Source organism: Nyctereutes procyonoides, unplaced genomic scaffold (genome assembly GCF_905146905.1).
Source record: "Nyctereutes procyonoides isolate TBG_1078 unplaced genomic scaffold, NYPRO_anot_genome, whole genome shotgun sequence".
In the NCBI taxonomy this organism is placed as follows: domain Eukaryota; kingdom Metazoa; phylum Chordata; class Mammalia; order Carnivora; family Canidae; genus Nyctereutes; species Nyctereutes procyonoides.
This window is the reverse complement of record NW_026575146.1, coordinates 11,064,872-11,085,795: the sequence shown is the minus strand read 5'-3', so window position 1 is coordinate 11,085,795 and position 20,924 is coordinate 11,064,872. Positions and strand designations below refer to the sequence as shown.

At 42.4% G+C, this 20,924-nt stretch overlaps 1 protein-coding gene and 1 pseudogene across 2 annotated transcripts in view; one reads left to right on the top strand and one right to left on the bottom strand.

Moving 5' to 3' along the window:
• Positions 1–20,924, bottom strand: part of TIAM2 (TIAM Rac1 associated GEF 2) — a 217,930-nt gene that overhangs the window by 161,811 nt on the left and 35,195 nt on the right. The gene's annotated exons all lie outside the window — the stretch shown is intronic.
• Positions 8,760–19,376, top strand: LOC129499793 (glyceraldehyde-3-phosphate dehydrogenase-like; annotated as a pseudogene).

The window sequence follows — 20,924 nt, the reverse complement described above, 5'->3', positions numbered from 1 at the left end:
GAATGGAACCTAACTTGAATTGTAAAAAGAATTAGAAAGAACAAACTAGCACACAGCATGTGCTCCATCACTAGCACAGATGGACGGTCTAAGTGGGAACCACTTTCTGCAGGAGAAGCCCCCAATGAAGCTCCCTGTCTCCACCATGGACCTGTAGCTTCCCTGGAGTCACCTGCCCAGACTTTGTGTTTGGCATCCAGAACCTCCAGTCTTCACATTTTCTACTAGAGATGATTTGCTTCAGAGAAAGCAGAAACAGTGAGTTGAGAGAAAATGTTACTGCTAAAACGATCAACAACTCCGCTTTTACCCAAATAAAACACACTTGTAGTTTTATTTCTCTTATCCTGACATACACTTAAAAAACATTTTTTCCTCTATAACGGCCACATTCTTTTTCTAACAAATCGGATTTTTTGTAACTTAAAAAGAAAATTTTAAATGAAAATAGCTTCCTTGCCCTGAAGTCAACTATTCTAATTTCCTTTCCAACCAACCATTCATATCATTTTTTAAATTAATGCTCTTTCTACAGACTATTATTTCACATTACCACTACTTTGATAAGAAGTGAACCAATTATAAAACTGGAGGTTAGAACAGCTGTTAAAATGTACACTCAGAACAAGGTTAGCTGCTGCTAATGCAACAGACATGCCAAGACTCCACTGCAAGGAAAGTCAGACAAACTTTCCAGCCACGGCCAAAGCCAACAACCATTGTAGCACTAATGGTCCATCGCTAATGAGCAAGCTTGGCAGCTAAGCAGGCAAAAATTCAGAAGATGCAAAGACTAAACCATATTCCATTATCTAATTTTTTTTTTAAGACTTCAACGGAAGTCCAGGTAGGAGATGAACTAGCTATAGAAGCAGCCCTTTGTGAAGACAGGCCTATCCCACCTCCAGGAGAGAGCCCACCCTACAGTTCTCAGGGCCAGAAGAGGGCGGGAGCCCTGTCCTGGCCACACTCTGGGCTGGGAACCTCCCGAGGTCGAGGGCTTGCCCAAGTTCACAGGTGTGTCTGGCAGCCAGGCCAGGAGAGTAACACAGCCTCTGGTTTCATGCTCAAACAAGGAGCCAAGTTGGACTGAAGATTTTGAGATCTTTCTGTCTGAGCATGCTGAGTTTTATGTGTCTGTTGCACCATTTATGGCACTATAAAAACATCCTTCAGCGTCTGGGCCAAACTCTCCCACAGTCCATGCACCTTCCCAAAGACACCAGGGCCTTTGGAGTCACCTTGCCAGCTCCCTCGCCCTCATGTCCCCAGCACCATGAGCCCATTTCTGACTCCTTCACCCAGAACGACCTAACCTTGCCTCCCCTCTTACTCCCTCCTTGACCTTCACAGCCACGGCCACACTGTTTGGGGCAGCCCTGTGTGTTCCTGTGCCCTCCTCTTCTCTGCATGTGCTCGGCTCCAACTCTCTCTCTAGTGACCAAGGACCACAGTAAGTCACAAATCAGAATCCTGAAATCACCGCGGCTCAGCCACCCTCCCACAGGTGTGAGCCGGTCACCCGCAGGGCCAGAGTCCTGACCCAGTGAGTGCGCCCCAGCACATCACTCCTGGCCTCGCTGGGCCCGAGGCGGGGACACACAGCCCACATGCATCTCTACCTGGCCTCGGGAGGGACGGTACCTTCCCTAAAGCTCTCCAAACTCGGCTTCCAATCTCAGGGGCTTCTCAGGATGCCTGTGGACAGACAGATGGACGGAAGAAGGGACAAGGGCCAGGCTGTGTGGCACTGGGACCTCTCCTCCTCCCTGGGCTCAAGTTTGGAGGCTTGAAGGCCTGTGGGTGAACAGCCCGGCTGCTGTCTTGGGTGAACCCAGGACAAGGGAGCTAAGGGGAGAGAGGCATCAGCTGGGAAGGTGGCTGGGACACAAAAGCAATAAGTGAAGGTGCTGGACAATAGCCCCAGGTCAGATCTGAAACCTGGAGCCAACCTCTGCCCTTCCTCCCTTCTCCTTGCCCACACACACATGGCTTCGTGGAGCTGACTGGAAAACATCTCCACAGATGCACTCGGAGGCTGCCTGCAACTCCTCCTGCCTCGACCCCTCACCCTGCACCCCCACAGGAACTGCAGCTGTAACACATCACAATCCCGGTGCCTGAGGCAAGCCTCCGGGGCCAGCGGCTGCCAGGGAGAGGGTACTGCCCTGCGAGGGGCAAGGGCGCAGCCACCCCACGCTCAATCCTCTGTCTGTGGGCCTTCCAACTCCAGGAGGCAGGAAGAGCAAAGGCTGCCTTTCTCCAGGCCAGCGCCAGAAGGACAGTAACGAAAATTCTTTTTAAAGCACGTAAGCCAGCCAAACAGCAGTCCTGGAAACAGGAAACACTTCTAGAGGTGAGTGGTATCCTTCCAGGGAGTCCTGGGGAGGACGCAGAGATAAGGGGCAGGAGTGAGCACTGGGTGGAGGAGGGGAGCGGAGGGCAGATGGAATAGAGAACTGAATGCAGAAGGGCTGATCTCTCCATGCGTCTCCCCTGCTGTCTCCTTCCCCTCTTCTTTCCCACAAAAATAGACCCTCGATGGCTGAGAGCCACAGCAGAGGGCTGAACCCACTGATTAAAACCAAGAAAATGGGTACTGTGTCTGGGGGAAATCCCAGTGTACATGTGGAAGAGTAAAAGGCAGTTTGGAACCTCCACATCAGAAGAGGTAGCCACCCCCCCAACCACTCAAGGGGTAAGATGCACGTACAGGCACCTCCCTCCTTTCTTTGACAATTATGGAGGGAAGCAGGGTCTGCCTGCGACTTACAAGGGGCCTATTTTGAAAGCTGTCTCTACACCTGCAGAGATGATCAAAGCCAATTTCTCCGCTTATCAATGGAGTTCCTTCATCAAAACTCATCAGCAAGGGAAGATCACAACTTACCTGAGGAAAAGCCAGAACACGAAAGAAAGGGCTATAATGAACAAACAGAACTGGCCCCAGAAAAAACATAATTTGTAGGACCCAAGAAAACTTTTAGAAAATTCTAATAAGTATCTTCAGACAGATCTGAAATAAGTGTGTCCATAAAGCAAGACCAGGCTGCTATGGAAAAGAAGTCATCAGAGAAAAAGAGCTCTGGACAGGAGAAAAGAAATAAATTTAGAATTTCTGAAAAGAACCTCAATGGATTTGAGACATAAAATGAACCAAGCTAAATACCAAGGCTGTAAGCGGAAAGAAAATATTGAGAAACATTACAGAACAAAAAGTTGAAAGCCAGGGAAAATAGATCCAAAGGTCCAACATCCAGGCAAGATGAGTTTCAGCAGCAGCTGTAAGGGGAGGGAGCAAAAACTCAGAGCATGAAGAAAAGTCTCCCCCAGCTGACCCAAGTCCTGAGCCACCAAGCTGAAAGGGCCCAATGAGCCTGGAAGCTGCAGGTGGATGAATGAAGAACACCCACTTAGAGGAATGCACCATCATCCATGGTCTCCCTCACACCAGAGGGGGCTCTGCAACCTGGCCCCATCATGAACTTGGGAAACCAAAGATGAAGTGAGCTTGTCCTAGGTTTCCTGTACCCAGCCAGACTCCATTATCAGGATTTGGAATGAGAATAGGGAGAGACCGCAGGGCTGTCAAAAGATTTTGGGTCAAGTCCCAGCTTGAACTAACTAGCTCACTGACCTGCTAGAGGTTGCTGGGCTTCAGACTCCCTGAAAATGGAGGGAGTATTATGCACTTCCCTCCTCTGACCCCCTGCACAGCAGAATCACCCCAGAGCTCCTGAAATGTAGCAGGCCTGGGCCCCACCCCCAGAAATTCAAACTCACAGGCCTGGGATGAAACCAAGGAAATCTTCATCTTAAATTTCCCAGGTGACTCACGTACCCAGTGCTGAAAACCACTGAACAGGAAGGTTCTAGAAGCCCCGCTGGCTCTATAGAAGGCAGCCTAGGGCATGGGGAAGAGCAGTCAGCAGAACCTGCCCGTAAATCCACCTTCTACCTCTTCCCATCCACGTGATTCTAAGTCTCCTGTTGGAATCTGGCTTTCCTGATGTGTATAAAGGAGAGATAATGCTTCCCCCCACAATAAGGCAGAAACAAAATTATGCAAGGAGGGGCAGCTGGCTGGCTGCGTTGGTAGAGCATGCCACTCTTGATCTCAGGGTCCTGATTTCAAGCCTCACACTGGGCAGAGAGCCTCCTTGAAAAAAAATTATGCAAGAACCTGGATACAGCAACTGGCACCTAGTAGGTGATCACAAAATGTAATTATTACAATTCTGTAAATTAGGTAACAAAAAGGCTAAACGAACTAAGAAACATCAGTGACATCTTAAGTTCTCTGATGAACGGCTTAACCAGTGGGACTCTGCTGTATAAACCTGCCCAGGGGGCAGGAGCTAAGAGGGTCCCAGATGCCAACTGTGCCAAGCCCTGGAAGGACAGCCGCTTGAAACAGGATGGGGCAGGAGCCCACACCCACTGGGAGGCCCCAGGAAAGGCTTTCCTCCCCAAATGAATAAGCACTGTAGATAAAAAGTCTAGGGAAAAGTAGAATAAAGTTGTAACACTGGCTCCTGGCCAATCCGCCAACGAATTCCAATACAAAACTGTTTCAACTGAGACTTAATTTATTTGAGAGCAACTTGGTGGCAGCACACCACTTATTTTCCTCTCGTGCTAAAAATAAGAATTTCCAAACTGACCTAATTAGGACTAACATCACATCAGCAACATGAATACCTCAGACAAAGAAGGAAAACATATGGAGAAGTTCATTTTAAAACAAACCTTATTGTTCATATTTTAATTGAGGTGGTTTAAGAATTTAAAACTAAAGAGTGTTTATATACCAAGTATTCACTGGTAATGAAGTTTAGAAATTTAAGGCACTCATTTGAAAAGAGTTAACTGACCAAATCAAAGCTCTGAAATGAACATGCAATATATTTTTTTTAAAGTCTTTCTTCCTCCACTGACCAGAAATTCAGAACAATACAAAATTCCTCCTTGTTTTACTCATTCTCGGTATCATTTTTTTCCACCACACCCTTTTTCTTTGGAGCGCAAATCAAGCCAAAAATAATTTGAGTAAGTTCAATCATCCAATGGAAATGGTTACTACACGTAAAAGAACAGATTTTGAACTCCTTTTAATCTCATCTTTCCAGAGTCAAAGTAAGTAGAGAAGATCTCAATTCACCACAAACATAAACAAGTTTTATAAAGTTTCCCCAAAATCTCTGGAGAGAAGAAAAAAAAGAATTTTTTTCAATCATTTTCTAGTATTCAAGTGGCCCAAAACAGTACAAAATCCCTACTTGAGTGAGAATAGCATTTAATTGGTTTAGAGACCTTGTTTTTCACCTTTAATTTAGGATCCAAATTCTACTTTTGTCCAAGAAGTGAAAATGAGTTTGGCAAACATACCCCAGTGCCCAACTGACAGCTGAACAATAGGCAATCTGGAGGCTGAAATCTACATCTAAAAGTAGGGGATTTGGCTGAGCTGAGAAGTCTGACAGCAGCTGCCCTGACTCTATTAGGCATTACAAATACCGAGGTCCCTCCTCATCATGAATTCTGCTACAAAAAAAGAATGTGATCTGTTCTTTGATTTTGGCCTCCATTTTCATGATAGGAAGTAAATATATATTATTTCTGAAAGCTCTATTTTTCATAAAAAAAGAAAAAGAATTTATGCTACTGCTGGAGGTAAAACAAAGCAACAAGAAAACCAGAATTCCACTATTGCTTACTCTGCTTGTGTCACGCCTCATTAAGCGTCTTCCTGCCTGACATTCTGCAAGTTGCTCCCAATGAGTCCATCTGGTCACTAAGTGATGCTTTCAATGACAAAGGCTCCCTAACATCTCCATCAAAGGCCTGAGTGACACTGAGGAATTCCCATAGGTAATGAGATTATTCTAATCTCTGATTGATGAAGTATTTTTCTAAGTAAGGAAACAGATATGAAGATGAATGGTAGGGGTGGGAGAAGAAAGTAATTACCAGACAAAGGAGGGAAGATGATGCATCTTCTTTGACACATGAATATCTCAAGGTCATAATTATCATGGAAATTTTATACAATTTCTCAGAAGATGCCGCTACAATTTTATAATGCAACACTCCAGGCGAAAAATTCAAAATTAATTGGTTTGGGTCAAAGGTCACATCGCAATACTAAATTACAGTACAAATGACTGCCAAACTGAAGTTCGGAGAAAGGGTTAAATTAAACATGGACTAGACTGAGTTTCAACTGCATAAAGCATTTTCCATCCCCAAGGGCATCCCAGCTACCTGTCAGTCTTTGAGTGTAACACATTTTTCCAGATCTTTTTGCTTCTGAGAACAAAGCTCAGAGGAAGTAAGAAGTTTGCTACAGGCAGTTCCTACTTTATTCTGCCTCTCGTTTTGGAATAGAGACAAGATACCTTAAGCTAAACAAAGCTTAAGCTTCTGGGATGATCCCTCAGAGCCTTGGGAAGGGCCCCAAAGTGTGTTCACAACAGGCGTTCTATTAAAAGTTTTGGAAAAGAGTGTTCTTGTGTTCTTTTTTAAGAGAACCCCAACTGTATGCACTTGAGGCCCAACAAAATCCGAATCCCCCCGAGCCTACACTCCACTTCTCCTATCCTTTACCTCATCATCCAATAGCTTCTGGAAATGTCAGGGGGAGGAAAAGAAAGGAACACAACCCTCAGGATGCCATCAAGGCCATCAAGATTTTGTCCCAGGCAAGATGTCAAGTAGTTTCTCACTTCTCAGGTTGGGGGCAGGGTAGAGCAAGGGGTTGGGGAGGCACTTCATTATTGCTACAGAGGTTAAAAACCAATTTTGGCAATCAGAACTTTTTTGGAGAACTGACCAAAACATTACTCTTAAGTTGAAAACTCAGTGTATGTTAATTTAACTCCCCATCATAAAACCGTGTACAGAGAGGGAAATGGCTTTCTTTAAAAAATATTTTTTTAAAATTATGGCAAAATATATGTAACAAAATTTGCCATTTTAACCATTAAGTGCACAGTTCAATAGCATTAAGAACATTAACACAAACGTACAGTCATCGACACCATCCATCTCCAGAACATTTTCACCTTACAAAGCTGAAATTCCACGTCCGTTACACATTAACTCTATTCCCCTCCTCCCCCAGTCCCAGGCAACTACCGCTTTACTTTGTCTCTATGAATCTGACTGCTCTAAGTATCTCATATAAGTGGTGAAAATGGTATCATACACTGTTTTGTGACTGGCTTATTTCAACAGGGGTCCTCAAGGTTCATCCATGTTGCAGTGTCAGAATTTCCTTCCTGGGGCACCAAGGGGGCTCAGTCGGCTACCTTCAGCTCAAATCATGATCTTAGGGTCCTGGGATCAAGCCTCCCCCACCCCAGTATCCATACTCCGTGGGGAGTCTGCTTCTCTTTCCTCCTTTGCCCTCCTTCTCTCCCCACCCCTGCCCCACTCTTTTTCAATGCGCTCTTTTTCAATCTCTCACATAAATAAAATCCTTAAAATTTTTTTGATTAAAGAAAAATTTCCTTCCTTTTTAAGGCTGAAAAATATACCATTGTCTGTACATATATTTTGTTTACCACATTTCGTTTATCCATTCATCTGTCTGTGGGCAACTGCATTGCTTCCACATTTTGGCCATTGTGAATAATGCCATTTTCTGAATAGGCTACAAATACCTGTTTGAACCCCTGCTTTCAATTTTTTTTGGGTATATACCCAGAAGTGGAATTGTTGGATTGTGTGGTTTATTCTATTCATTTTTTAGAAACCACCATAATGTTTCCCATAGTGACTGTACCATTTTACAATCCAACCAACAGTGCAGAAAGGTTCCAATTTCTCCATATCTTTGCCAACATTTATTATTTTCTGGTTTTTGTTCTGGTAATGGCCATTCTAGTGAGTGTGAAGTGGTATTTCATTATGGTTTTGATTAGTGATACTAAGCATCTTCTTATATGCTTATCGGCCATTTGTACATTTTCTAGTCCTTTGCTTAGGAGGACATAAGTCTCTTGCTCAATATTTTGGACTCCCCATAATTACTAGCCCATTCCAGCATGAATCCACTTATAGTAAATATGCTGCAAGATAGGGAGAAATATCTAGAATTGGAGAAGCAGAAACTGACTTTGTTTATAAACAATAATTGGGTTTGACTCTATTCTTAAAGAACAGGTCTTTGGTTCTGTAACTATGACAAGAAGTAACACATACTGGAATTTCATTGGGTTCCAAGCCTTATACTTGATGCTTTACATACATGGTCCCATTAAATTCTCACAATAATGCTATGAACACAATTAGTAGCCCCTATTTAAGGACGAGAAAACCTGAGATTTGAAATAGCCAAAGCACTTTGCTACAAATCACAGAGATGGGGAACTGAAGAGCTGAAATTCACACCAGCACTGTGGAATTTAGGGAGCCCAAGTTCTCAGCCATTACATTCTGCTGTCCTAGTGCATCCAGTACATGAGTACAAAGCCCAGGAACGTGTGTGCTAAGCAAACAGCAACACTTTGGGGTAAAAAGGAGAACTCAAAGGCCTTTTATGACCATCTTTTATGGGCTGAATGTTTGTGTTTCCACCACCACCCCGCCCCCATTCGTATGTTGAAATTTGACCTTTAATGTGATAGCATTAGGAGGTGGTATTTGGATAGGTGAATAGGTTAGGAGAGTGGAGACCTCATGCATGGGATTAGTGCTCTTATAAAAGAGGCTTCAGAGAGTTCCCTTTCCCCTCCTGCCATGTGAGACAGTTGCCTATGAACCAGGAAGCAGGCCCTCCCAGAATCCGCTGGTGCTTTGATCTTGGAATTCCCAGGCTCCGGAAATATGAAAAAAAGGTTTGTACCATGCTTAAACAAAGAGTTTAACAAGATTATAAATCATACAAAAAATTTAATGATTGTAACCAAAAAATTTACAGTATTTTTGTTATAGCAGGCTAAACAGACTAAGACAGAAATTGGTACCAAGAAAAAGGTTGCTGCTGTAACAAATACCTAACCCTGCGGAAGTGGCTTTGGAACTGGGTAATGGTAGACCCTGGAAGAGTCTGGTGGTGCATGCTATCTCACTCTACCATGTAAGGATCAGTAAGGATGATTCTAGTGAGGACTAACTTAAGAGAAATATAGAAAGGGATGTGGTCTCAATGTTTGTGTCCCCTCCCCCCAAATTCATATGCTGAAACCCCAATCTGCCAAGTGTTGGTAACAGTAGGTGGGACTTTTGGAAGGTGATTAGATCATGAGCCCTTATGCATGAGATTAGTACCCTTACAGAAGACGGCACAGAGAGTTCACGAGGCTCTTGTGCTAAGCGAAGATACAAGAACCTAGGCCCCTGGAAGAAAGCCCTCACCTGACCATTCAGGCACCCTAATCTTGGATGTCCAGCCTCCAGAACTGTGAGAAATACATTTCTGTTTTTTATGAGCTACTCAATCAGTGGTATTTTGTTATAATCAGCCTGGAAGGACCAAAGACAGAAAGCTTCCATTTTCTTGGAGAATACTTAGGTAATCATGAGCGCAATGTGTGCAGAAATACACTCTGGTGGTGGTAACAGTCACTCTGATGAGGTTTCAGGCGGAAATGAGGACGTTACTGCAAACTAGAGGAGGGGCAATCTTTGCTGCAAAGTGACAAAGAAGCTGGCTGCCTTGCATTGGTGATCCATTGTTTTGTGGAAGGTTGAACTTTGGAGTGATGAACCTAGATATTTACCTGAAGAAACCTCTAACAAAGTGTTGGATATGCAGGCTGGAACTGGTCTGGTTTCCCAGATTCACAACTGGAGAAGAGTTTGCCTCAGGACGAATGGTATGTTTCACTCACAGCTCATTTAGATGATACTTAAATGAGACTTTGGACTTTGAAAGTTGATGCTGAAGGACTTCAGACTTCTGAGACTATTAAGATGAATGAATGTGTTTTGTATTTGAGGACATGAATTCGGGCAGGGCCAGGGAATATGCTATGGACTGAATGTTGGTGGCTCTCCAACTTGATATGTTGAAATTTCAACTCCCCCCCCCCCCCCCGCCATGGGATGTTATTAAGAGACAGGGCCTTTGCGAGGTGAACAGGTTGAGACACCCATAGTAAATGGCTGAGAAAAAAGAAGAGAAACATCTTGCTCCACTCAACTGGCACCAAACAGCTCTCCAAAGGAGTGGTTTCAGAATCCTCTATCAGAAAAATTCCAGATAGAGGAAGGATTTTTTCAAATATTTTTTTCAAATATTTCACATAACAAATATAAAATCCTTAGGAATAAAGTTAAGACATAAGAATATATTCAGTTAAGACAATGCTATGTTAGGGATCCCTGGGTAGCTCAATGGTTTGGCGCCTGCCTTCGGCCCAGGGCTTGATCCTGAAGTCCCAGGATTGAGTCCCGCATCGGGCTCCCTGCATGGAGCCTGCTTCTCCCTCTGCCTGTGTCTCTGCCTCTCTCTCTCTCTGTGTCTCTCATGAATAAACAAATCTTAAAAAAAAAAGACAATGCTATGTTATAATCGAAGGCTATATCATCACATGAGTGGCTGCAAAGTTTTTCCTTCTCATTAGCTTCAATAAGATCAGAATTAAAATAATATTTTTAAGCATTTCATCTACCAATAATAAAGGTATTATTTAATCTTTGAGCAAATCCTAGTATCAAACTGCAGATTTATATAAAATGATAAATTACACAGTTTATATCAAGATTTCTAACAGATCTAGACAGATTACCTACATCATTTAAAGTAAGATTCTAGGGGCGTCTGTGTGGCTCAGTTGGTTAAAGCATCTGCCTTCAGCTCAGGTCACAATCCCAAGGTCCTGGGATCGAGACCTGCATCAGGATTCCCTGCTCAGTGGGGAGTCCGCTTCTCCCTCTCCTCCCCACTCATGCTGTCTCTCACTATCTCTGTCTCTCTCAAATAAATAAAATCATTAATTAATTAATTAAAATAAAGTGAGACTCTAATTGGCAGCAACCATGGGAGTGAGCTCGGAAGCAGGTCCTCCCTCCCAGTGAACTCCAGGATGACAGCAGCCTCATGACACATGCTGAGTCATGGGCTCCCAGTGATGCTGGGCCCAGACTCCTGACCCACAAAGGCTGTGACACAGTAACTGTTGCCTTAAGCCTCCAAATGTTGGGGTGATTTATTACACAACAATATAACTAATACAGTTACCCTTTTAAAAATCATCTTAATGATGAAGACAGAGTGCTTATACTTCTTTCAGTTTCTAAATTTCCATTTTAGGCTGAAATACTCCTTACAATACAGAACCAAATTTGTGTTGTGTGAACGTTATAAAACCTTGAACTGAATTTAATAAAATTTGATTCAAATTTTAAAAACAAGAGGAAGAAAGATTAAGACACACAAGGAGACATGGGGGGCTGTGCCAGTATGGCAGGATGACAATGTGAAGAGGTAGCAGGAAGGGGACTGTCTGCAAGCCAAGGAGAGTGGCCTCCGATAAGACCAAACCTCCTAGCATCTTCATCTTCGGCTTCTAGCCTCCAGAATGGAAAGAAAATAAATTCCTGTTGTTAAAGCCAACAATAACAACAAAATAGGATTCTATTATAAGGAACATTTTAAGATACAAATGAGATAAGATCATTGAAAACACATCTGATAAGCTACCAAAGCAGAAGCAACTTTTTCTTGGCAAAGATCAAAACAAAGATCCCAATGACTGATACCGCCCTGGAATGAACTGCCAAAGGAGGCCCAGCAGCACCAGGGTCAGACCTCCTGAAGACAGCAGCCAAGATGGGATCTCAGGCCCACACCACCACTCACAATTCAGAGGAGGAAGCAGAATGGAGGTCACAGGGGTTCGAGTCAGCCGTCCACTCCAAAAGCCAGTTACCCTCGTGACAGAGACAAGCAGGCTGATGTCTTGTCCTGAGGCAGGGCTCTGGCCACACAGATAGCAAGAGGTTGGAAGCATCTCTCCCCTTTCTAAGGAGGTCAGGATGCTATTTGGTGAAGGAGCGCTATGGCAATCAGCCCAACCCACTGCCTTGCCCCATGCCCCCACCACACCTGGCCTAAACCTGTTTATGTTTCCCAGTTTTATCTTTTGCCTCTAGCTTTCTAGGTTTTAGAAAACCTAGTTTCTCAAAAAGCTTCCTTACTTTCAAATAATGCAATACCTCCCCACCTCTCAGGGATCCCCGTTCATCTCAACCACCATCACCCATTGAGAAACACAGCACTGAAAACCAGAACAAATAGCAGAACACTAACAAGGCATTTCTACCAAATGGCCCCAAGTAACTGAGACAAGAAGGTCTGAAAGTAGGAGAAGGCAGAGAAGAAGTGAGCTCAACATACAGGGAGAAATGCCACCGGAAGTATAACAGCTCACTATGTTACATGACATCACACAATTTATAAAGCCCTTTGTATACATTACCTCCTATATCCTCCCAACATTCCCTTATTTGTGATCCCACAACTAGTAAGTAGTGGAGCTGGGATGTGAATTCATGCCTTTGGTCTGAAAAAGTATAGCATTAGCACTTCTCAGAAATCTCTAATTTGGGGACACTTGGGTGGCTCAGTGGTCGAGCGTCTGCCTTTGGCTTAGGGTGTGATCCCAGGGTCCTGGGATCGAGTCCTGCATCAGGTTCCCCACAAGGAGCCTTCTTCTCCATCTGCCTATGTCTCTACCTTTCTTTCCATGTCTCTCATGAATAAATAAAATCTTTTTTAAAAAAAACCCTCTCATTTCTACCAGAATGTCATATAATCCATCTCTTCCCATTAAATGAATGGCAGTGGAAAAAAAAAAAAAAAACCCAAAACCCTGGTATCTCTCATCACATTTAGGAAACTACATAATAATGAAAGAATTATAATTAAAGGAAGGTCAACTCCAAACTCTGACTGCAGCTACTGTAAACACACCACCCCAACTACCCAGGAGATCAATAAAAAAATCTCAGCCCATACATTGCAATATTCCAGAGCCCTCTCCCACAGGAAGTCACAATGAAGCCTAAATCCCTCTGCCTGGAGTCCATTTCCATGGGAACTCTGCTCTTTATATCATACACCCTTCCACCAGTAGTCATCACACTCACACTCATTTTTAAAAGTCTAAGTTTAGTTTTTTAATCATAAACATAGTAGTTTTCTTCACACTACCTTCTTAAATCAGCACAGTCTTAGTCATGGTCTTCAATGTTTTGTGGAACAGACAAGAAAAAGCAAAGGAAAAAGGCCACTTTTACTCAGCATTTTGCATCCCATCTCCAGCTGCCACAGGGGGAGACATGCTGAGGGAAAGTGGAAATATGTCATGACACCTCCTCGAATACAGGTGGCACCAAGAACAAAGTGTCAGTCTCTTTAACCCAACGCTTCCCAGAGAAAATAGAGGGAAAATAGAGGGAGGGCAGGCGAAACCCAGTCCACACAAAACCAGCTAGCAGATGGTAGGTCATAGGGCACCAGGGAGCAGCAATGCCTCTCACAACAGGTGGGTAATCCGAAGGATGACAAGGGCAAGAAGGCTTAATCAAGCCTGTAGGACTCAGAGACTTCCCTCAAATTTACTATGATCCTTATCACAGGGGTCTGCTCACGTTGGGAAAATTCACCAAGCTCCCAACGTGATCTGTGCTCTTTATACTTCAGTAAAAAGATTCTTTTTTAAGTTTTTTCTTTTTTAATTACTCCTTACTTAGCAAATCTCAAAGGAGAAAACTCTCCAAATTAAGCTCTACTTTCTCCTATGGCAGGAGAAAAAGATTGCCTCTTTACTTCTTAACAGTGAAGATGGAGAAACAAAGAACTTCCTCATGGTTGGCTAGATAGTACAAAAGCAGGAGCGAGAACAAAGACCAAGCCAACCACAGCTTCAGATAAAGCTGCAGAACAGCAATGGAGACAAAAAAGTAAGGGCCCAGAAACAAACCCTGAAGAACACAGTGAAAACTACTCATGCTGATCTACAATATCAGGGCAAAAGACCATTTAGCTGTGGGTAATAGGAGTGAGGTGTTTTTCTGTTATTTTTTCAGGACAATAAACAGAAAGATTTGAGAATCTTAATCATTTGAAAGGTAATTGCAGAACTCTCAGACTAAGTGGGAAAAAATGGCACAGTTTACTTAGAATCTAACATGTGCCAGATGCAGTGCCAAGCTATTCCTAGTATTTCAGGCTCACAACTAAATTTGAGGTGGAGATTTTATTGCCCCCATTTTACAGATGAGAAGGCTGAGGCTTGGAAAATTTGCAAAAGAGCATACATACAATAAGGAGTTCGTGGAGAAAAGATTTGAATCAAATCGAATTCCAAAGATGATGTTCCTCCCAGTACACTACCCCAGATTGTCAGGCAGCTTGGAAGAAAGTTTGTTAACAAGACAGAAAAACTCTGAGTTTTTCTGAAACAATAATTAGGTGAAGAGAAACAGACTTATAGAGAGGCTTGCCTAAGGAAAAAGGCAAATTTCTCAGAACACAGCCCTGAATCTAATAACTAATAATTTTACATTTCTGAACTGTTAAAGAATTTTAGAGCTAATGGGGACCTTGAGGTCAACTCACTTTTCACGGGGAAAAAAAGGAGTAAAAAACATATTTCACTACATTTCCCATCTCTCTTTTTCATTCAACATTTGTCAACAAATGTTTGCTGAGTGCCTACCATGTGTTAGAGCATCATCAAAATTCTAATCAATCATCTGCTTTAATTTTCCACCTAAAAGACCTAAATTATGCACACTGGATATACAGTTATTCTTTCTTTCTCCAACCTGCCCAGATAGACTTACCAAAAAGTGCATCAACTATTGTTAATGAAGCACTGAATATAAGCACCAATCCTAGAAGTAAAAATTCTACAGAAATTTTCATACTGGGGCACCTGGCTGGCTCAGTCAGAAAAGCGGGCAACTCTTGATCTCAGGGTTGGGAGTTTGAACCCAATGTAGGCTATAGACATTGCTTATATAAATCAATCTAAAGAAAAGAAAGAAAAAGAAAAAAGAAAAAGAAAAAGAAAAAGAAAAGAAAAAATTTTCAGAGCACCTATGTGGCTTAGTCAGTTGAGTGACTGACTCTTGGTTTCAGCTCAGGTCATGATCTCAGGGTCATGAGATCAAGCCCCACATCAGGCTCCAGGCTTCACATGGAATCTGTTGGAGATTCTCTCTCTATCCCTCTCTCCCTGTCCCTTCCACCACTCGTTCTCTAATAAAAATGAAAAATAGAGAAAAATTAATTTTCATACTAAAAAAAAAAATCTTGGCACCATCATAGCCTTCCAAGAGTATTTTACTTCATTTAGGCAAGGACTGTATGTAAGGTCCTATCCCAGAAGTAATCACAGTCCACTAATAGTCATTTGTATTAACAAGATTCATAATGTTTTAATGTATGATTCTGATAAGAAAAAGAACTTCCACGCTTTTCCAGAAGCATTCTTTGAGACTACATTAGGTTTAATTTTCTTAATTTTGGAAAAAAAGGAACTACATTTGATCCCAAATTGCTTAGACTTTACAGTTCCAGTAAGGATGATCCTCTCTCTCTCTCTCTCTCATACACACCCACACAGACACACACACACAGATGAATAACATGGTATTTGCAAAACTCCAAAATTGAGTCTCCTGATTTAAACACAGGAAAATAGGTTTAATGTACAAAAATAAAAAGCTAGCAAATTAAATTTATCACTTACACATCCATCCAGTAAATGAAAAATTAGCACCAACCATCATTAGACAAAATAATAGGCTCATTTCCTCCAAACCATATCTCTATACTTTTTTCTCTTTAGTTGTGAATGCTTCTTTGACTCTGTTTCATTGAAATACAATTTTATATTTCCCTAAATTGATTTAAAGTAGGAATGCCTGGCTGGCTCAATTGGTAGAGCATTTGACTCTTGATTTCAGCTCAGGTCATGATCTCAGGGTTATGAGATCAAGCCCCACATGGTGCTCCGTGCTTAGCATGGCATCTGCTTGAGATTCACTCAAGCTCTTTTTGCCCCTCTCCCCACTTGCCCTCACGCTCTCTCTCTTGCTTTAAAAATAAATTTTAAAATAAATTAAATAGGGATGTCTGGGTGGCTCAGCGGTTGGGCAGCTGCCTTCAGCTCAGGTCGTGATCCAAGACCAAGTCCCACATCGGGCTCCTGCAAAAAGCCTGCTTCTCCTTCTGCCTGTGTCTCTGCCTCTCTCTCTCTCTCTCTCTCTCTCTCTCATGAATAAATATTCTTAAAAAAAAATAGTAAATCTAATAAGCAATTTTTAAAAATTTATTTAAGGTGGATTAGGGGTCCTCTAAACATTAAAAATATTTATAATTTGCTAATGAAGATGCTTTTAAACTTTATTAAGTCTTCATAGTAAAGAGCATCTACAAAAACATTTACAGCTAACATTATACTTCCTGGTGAAGACTGAATAATTTCTACCTAAGATAAGCCAACATTGTCTTGGAGGTGCTAGCCAATGTGATAAGGCAGGAAAGATTGGTTAGCTAACCTAGCCAGCATTCAAATATCGGACTCACAGACTATCACATGCTCTGAGGCAGAAGCTCCATGAAGAAGCAACTGATAAAAAGGTTTCTTTCATTTTTTTTGATTCACTCAGTTACAGGAACATAGCAAACATCCCAATGAAGATATCCAATTAGAAGCTAACAACAATGGACCCACAAGAGAGTTCCCAACTAGAGGTGTATTAACTGGACAGAAATGGAGATGTATAAATGGTAGTTGAAGGCAGGGGTAAAAATGTGATTATCCCAAAAGGATAAAGAGGGCCAGGGATGGTCCCCTAAGGAGAATGTCATCTTATAACAGTGGGAAGAAGATGGAGAATCCAAATGGCAACAGGAAAGGAATGACAACCAAAGAAAGAAGAAAGCCAAGAGAAAGGGGCTAGGCCAGAAGCCAATGGTAGCAGATGCTTCAAGGAAGAGAAAAGAGACAAAAATGTTCAAGGAAATAGAGTTGCTCTGAGAAAGATGTACATGAGAACAATCTCTTGGACAAAATTTATTTTTCTAATTCATATCTGGCACAGTTCTTTTTTAAAGAAGCTAAGTATTTCTATTCTTAAGCTTTTTTGTTATCTTTAAACCTGAAACACTTGCTTTGCTTCAGAACCAAAGGGCTATACCAATTACAAGATGCAGGAATATCATAAAATAAAAGATATTTTTAAGCCACTGATATTACAGACCACAAATAAAATACAGCCTTATGCTTTTGAGCAACCTTATCTTTTTCATTGATGCCCAGAAAAGAGGGTCAACTGCCCTCCAGGAATTAAGAGTATAAAATTTAGGGGAGCCTGCATAGCTCAGATGGTTAAGCACCCAACTCTTGATCTCAGCTTGGGTCTTGCTCTCAGGGTCATGAGTTCAAGCCTGGTGTTGGGCTCCATGCTGAGTATGGAGCCTCCTTAAAAATTAAAATTAAAATTAAAAAAAAAAAAGAGGGACACCTGGTTGGCTCAGTGGTTTAGCATCTGCATTCGGCCCAGGGTGTGATCCTGGGGTCTCAGGATCGAGTCCCGTGTCAGGCTCCCTGCATGGAGCCTGGAGCCTGCTTCTCTCTCTGCCTGTGTCTCTGCCCCTCTCTCTAGGTCTCTCATGAATAAAATAAAAATCTTTAAAAAAAAAAAAAGATATAGAACTTAACCATGGCTCCTAAAAGACCAAAGAAGTGGCCCAGTGGTAACAACACAAAATTTGGTCTCTCTGGGCTACCTTCCAACAGGACTTAGGTCTGGGCTGCAGAGGTCCTGAGGATATCAATGTGGCAATGAATACACACATACTCAAAGTGGGACCCAGCTATATTATCCTATTCCCAACAACCAGAAAGGGAATCATAAGACCTAGGAACAAGGAAAATCAAAATCAGTTTGACCAGATGTGTTTAATGTACAATGTAGCACTCACACATGCAAGGCACCATGCAAGGCATCATGGCCAATACAGAGAGGAAATACAAATGAGCATTTCAATCTCAAACTACAATAACTTAACACAGTTATTTTGTGTGTAAAGAGAGAAAGTATTAGACCAAATTATTTTAGTCTATATACAACACAAATGTTAAAAAAAAAAAAAAGTCTCCTGGCTCTCTGCACCTGCTCCTTCCCATTTGACACACAGCTGCATCTTCTGGTGCAGTGCCAGCCGCATCCCCAAGACACAACGGTGAAGATGGGAATAAATGGATTTGGCCGTACTGGGCCACTTTTAATTCTGGCAAAGTGGATACTGTTGCCATCAATGACCCCTTCATTGACCTGAACAACATTGTCTACATGTTCCAGCATGATTCCACCCACAGCAAATTCAACAGCACAGTCAAGCCTGAGAAGAAGAAACTTGTCATCAATGGAAAGCCCATCTCCATCTTCCAGAAGTGAGATCCCACCAACATCAAATGGGGTGATGCTGGCACTATGTTGTGGCGTCCAATGAGGGCTTCACCACCAGGGAGAGGAGTGGGGCTTTGAAAGGAGAAGCCAAGAGGGTCATCATCCCTGCCCCTTCTGCTAATGCCCCATATTTGTGATGGGCATGAACCATAAGAAGTATGACAACTCTATCAAGATTGTCAGTAAAGAGCAGCCCCGGCGGCTTGGTGGTTTAGCGCCACCATCAGCCCAGGGTATGATCCTGGAGACCCGGGATCAAGTCCCATGTCGGGCTCCCTGCACAGAGCCTGCTTCTCCCTCTGTGTCTCTGCTTCTCTCTCTCTCTCTCTCTCTCTCTAATAAATAAAATCTAAAAAAAAAAAAAAAAAAAAAAGATCATCAGCAAAGCCTCCAGCACCACCAAGAGCTTGGCCCCTCTGGCCAAGGTCATCTATGACAACTTTGGCACAGTGTGAGGGACCCATGACCACAGTCCATGCCATCACTACCACCCAGAAGACTGTGAACAGCCCTCTGGGAAGCTGTGGCATCATGGCCAAGGAGCTACCCAAAACATCATCCTTGCTTCTGCTGGCACCACCAAGACTATAGACAAGGCCACCCTAAGCTTAATGAGAAGCTCACTGATATGGCCTTCAGTGTCCCCACTCCTAACACCTCAATCATGGATCTGATCTGCCTCTGGGAAAAAGCTGCCAAATACAGTATCAAGAAGGTAGTGAAGCAAGCACTGGGGGGCTCCTTTAAGAGCATCCTGGGCTACACTGGGGATCAAGTTGTCTCCTGTGACTTTAACTAATACCCACTATTCTACCTTTGATGCTGGGGTTGGCATTGCCCAAAGTGACCACTTTGTCAAGCTCATTTTCTGGTATGACAATGAGTCATTGTCATACCACATGACACCACAGGTCCACCACATGGCCTCCAAGGAATAAGAGCTCCTGGATGACCAGCCCCACTGAGAAAAAGAGGAAAAGAGAAGCCCTCAGCTGCTGGGGAGTCCCTGCCCCCATTCATCCCCCAACACGCTAAGAATCACCTGACCTCCACAAAAGATTCCATCCCAGACCCCCTCAAGAAGGGAAAGGGCTTGGGAAGCCCTACCTTATCATGTACTATCAATAAAGTATACTGTACACCCCCAACAAAAAGTCTCCAACGTCCTCAAGAGGTACAGAGTGAGAGAAACAAATTTGAAGAAAACAAATCCTAATTGCCCTCAGAGAATTCTCTCTGAATTGCTTTGGCAGATGCCTCAATTCTCTATTTAATTTTTCTTGTGTGTGGACAGGGATTTAATGATTAATAATTCACAGGACACAGATTGCTATCAGTATCTGTATTCTTCAAAATTAAACCTGAGTGGTCTATTCCATGTACACATGATGAGTGGGTGGTGGGGAAAGAGTCACCGTCATCTTTCCAAACTGATGATGGGTGGTGGGGAAAGGGTCACCGTGTCATCTTTCCAAACTGTGATTCCTGTTCACAGAACAACAGGCTCACACAGGCTTAAGACACGTGTATATACAAAGACAAGACATATCAAAACAGAGAGGAAAACATTTTGGCAAAATGGCTTGAACTGTTCAACCTAAACATTTCCCTTCTCTCATTATGCAAGCTCTCTCACTGAATTACTTATTTTTCCACTTACAGATCTTCTATATACCATAAGGTATATTTTACATCTTCAGAGGCTCTTCTATCTTCTCTAGTATTTATAGGAGCAATGAATTCTCTACCTCAATTAATTGCCCCTGGTTTCACTATACACATCTTCCAAATAGGAATTTAAGTAACTTTTTATAGATCCCTCAAATCAAAGATACAACATGATATTAATTCCCAGAAACTTTCTTTACTCTCAATTCCACCTAAAAGTGAGAAAAATGAGTAAGACCACTGAAATTAGTAATGTTATATTTTAATCTTTAAGTCTATGACACAGAAATCTGATATATTTAGTTTCTTTTACTTAAATACAGGCTCTGTAGTTTGTTCAGTTTTAAAAGAAAGTCACAGTAATATCCAGATGAATGACCTCTTCAATTTCAAAAACAAAAAACTCTAGTGATCTGAGAAAACTAATAAAAAAAAATAAGCTGGAGAAAAACTATAAAATAGAAAAAAATATTTAAAATATCAGCAACAGGGGCACCTGGTCGGCTTTGTAGAACATGTGATTCTTGATCTTGGGTCACAAATTCAAGCCTCACACTGGGCATAGAGCTTACATTTTAAAAAATGAATAAAATATCAGCAACAGCACCTGAATCATTTACAAAGGCTCACATGGATTTGACTTGACTGATTCTAATATATACGTAACACATGCATATGTATTTAGCCTTTTAAAAAACCAATGGACAGGGGGCGCCTTAATGGCTCAATGAGTTGACCATCCCACTCTTGATTTCAGTTCGGCTCATGATCGCAGGGTCATGGGATCAAGCCCTGCTTCAGCTCTACTCTGTGCACAT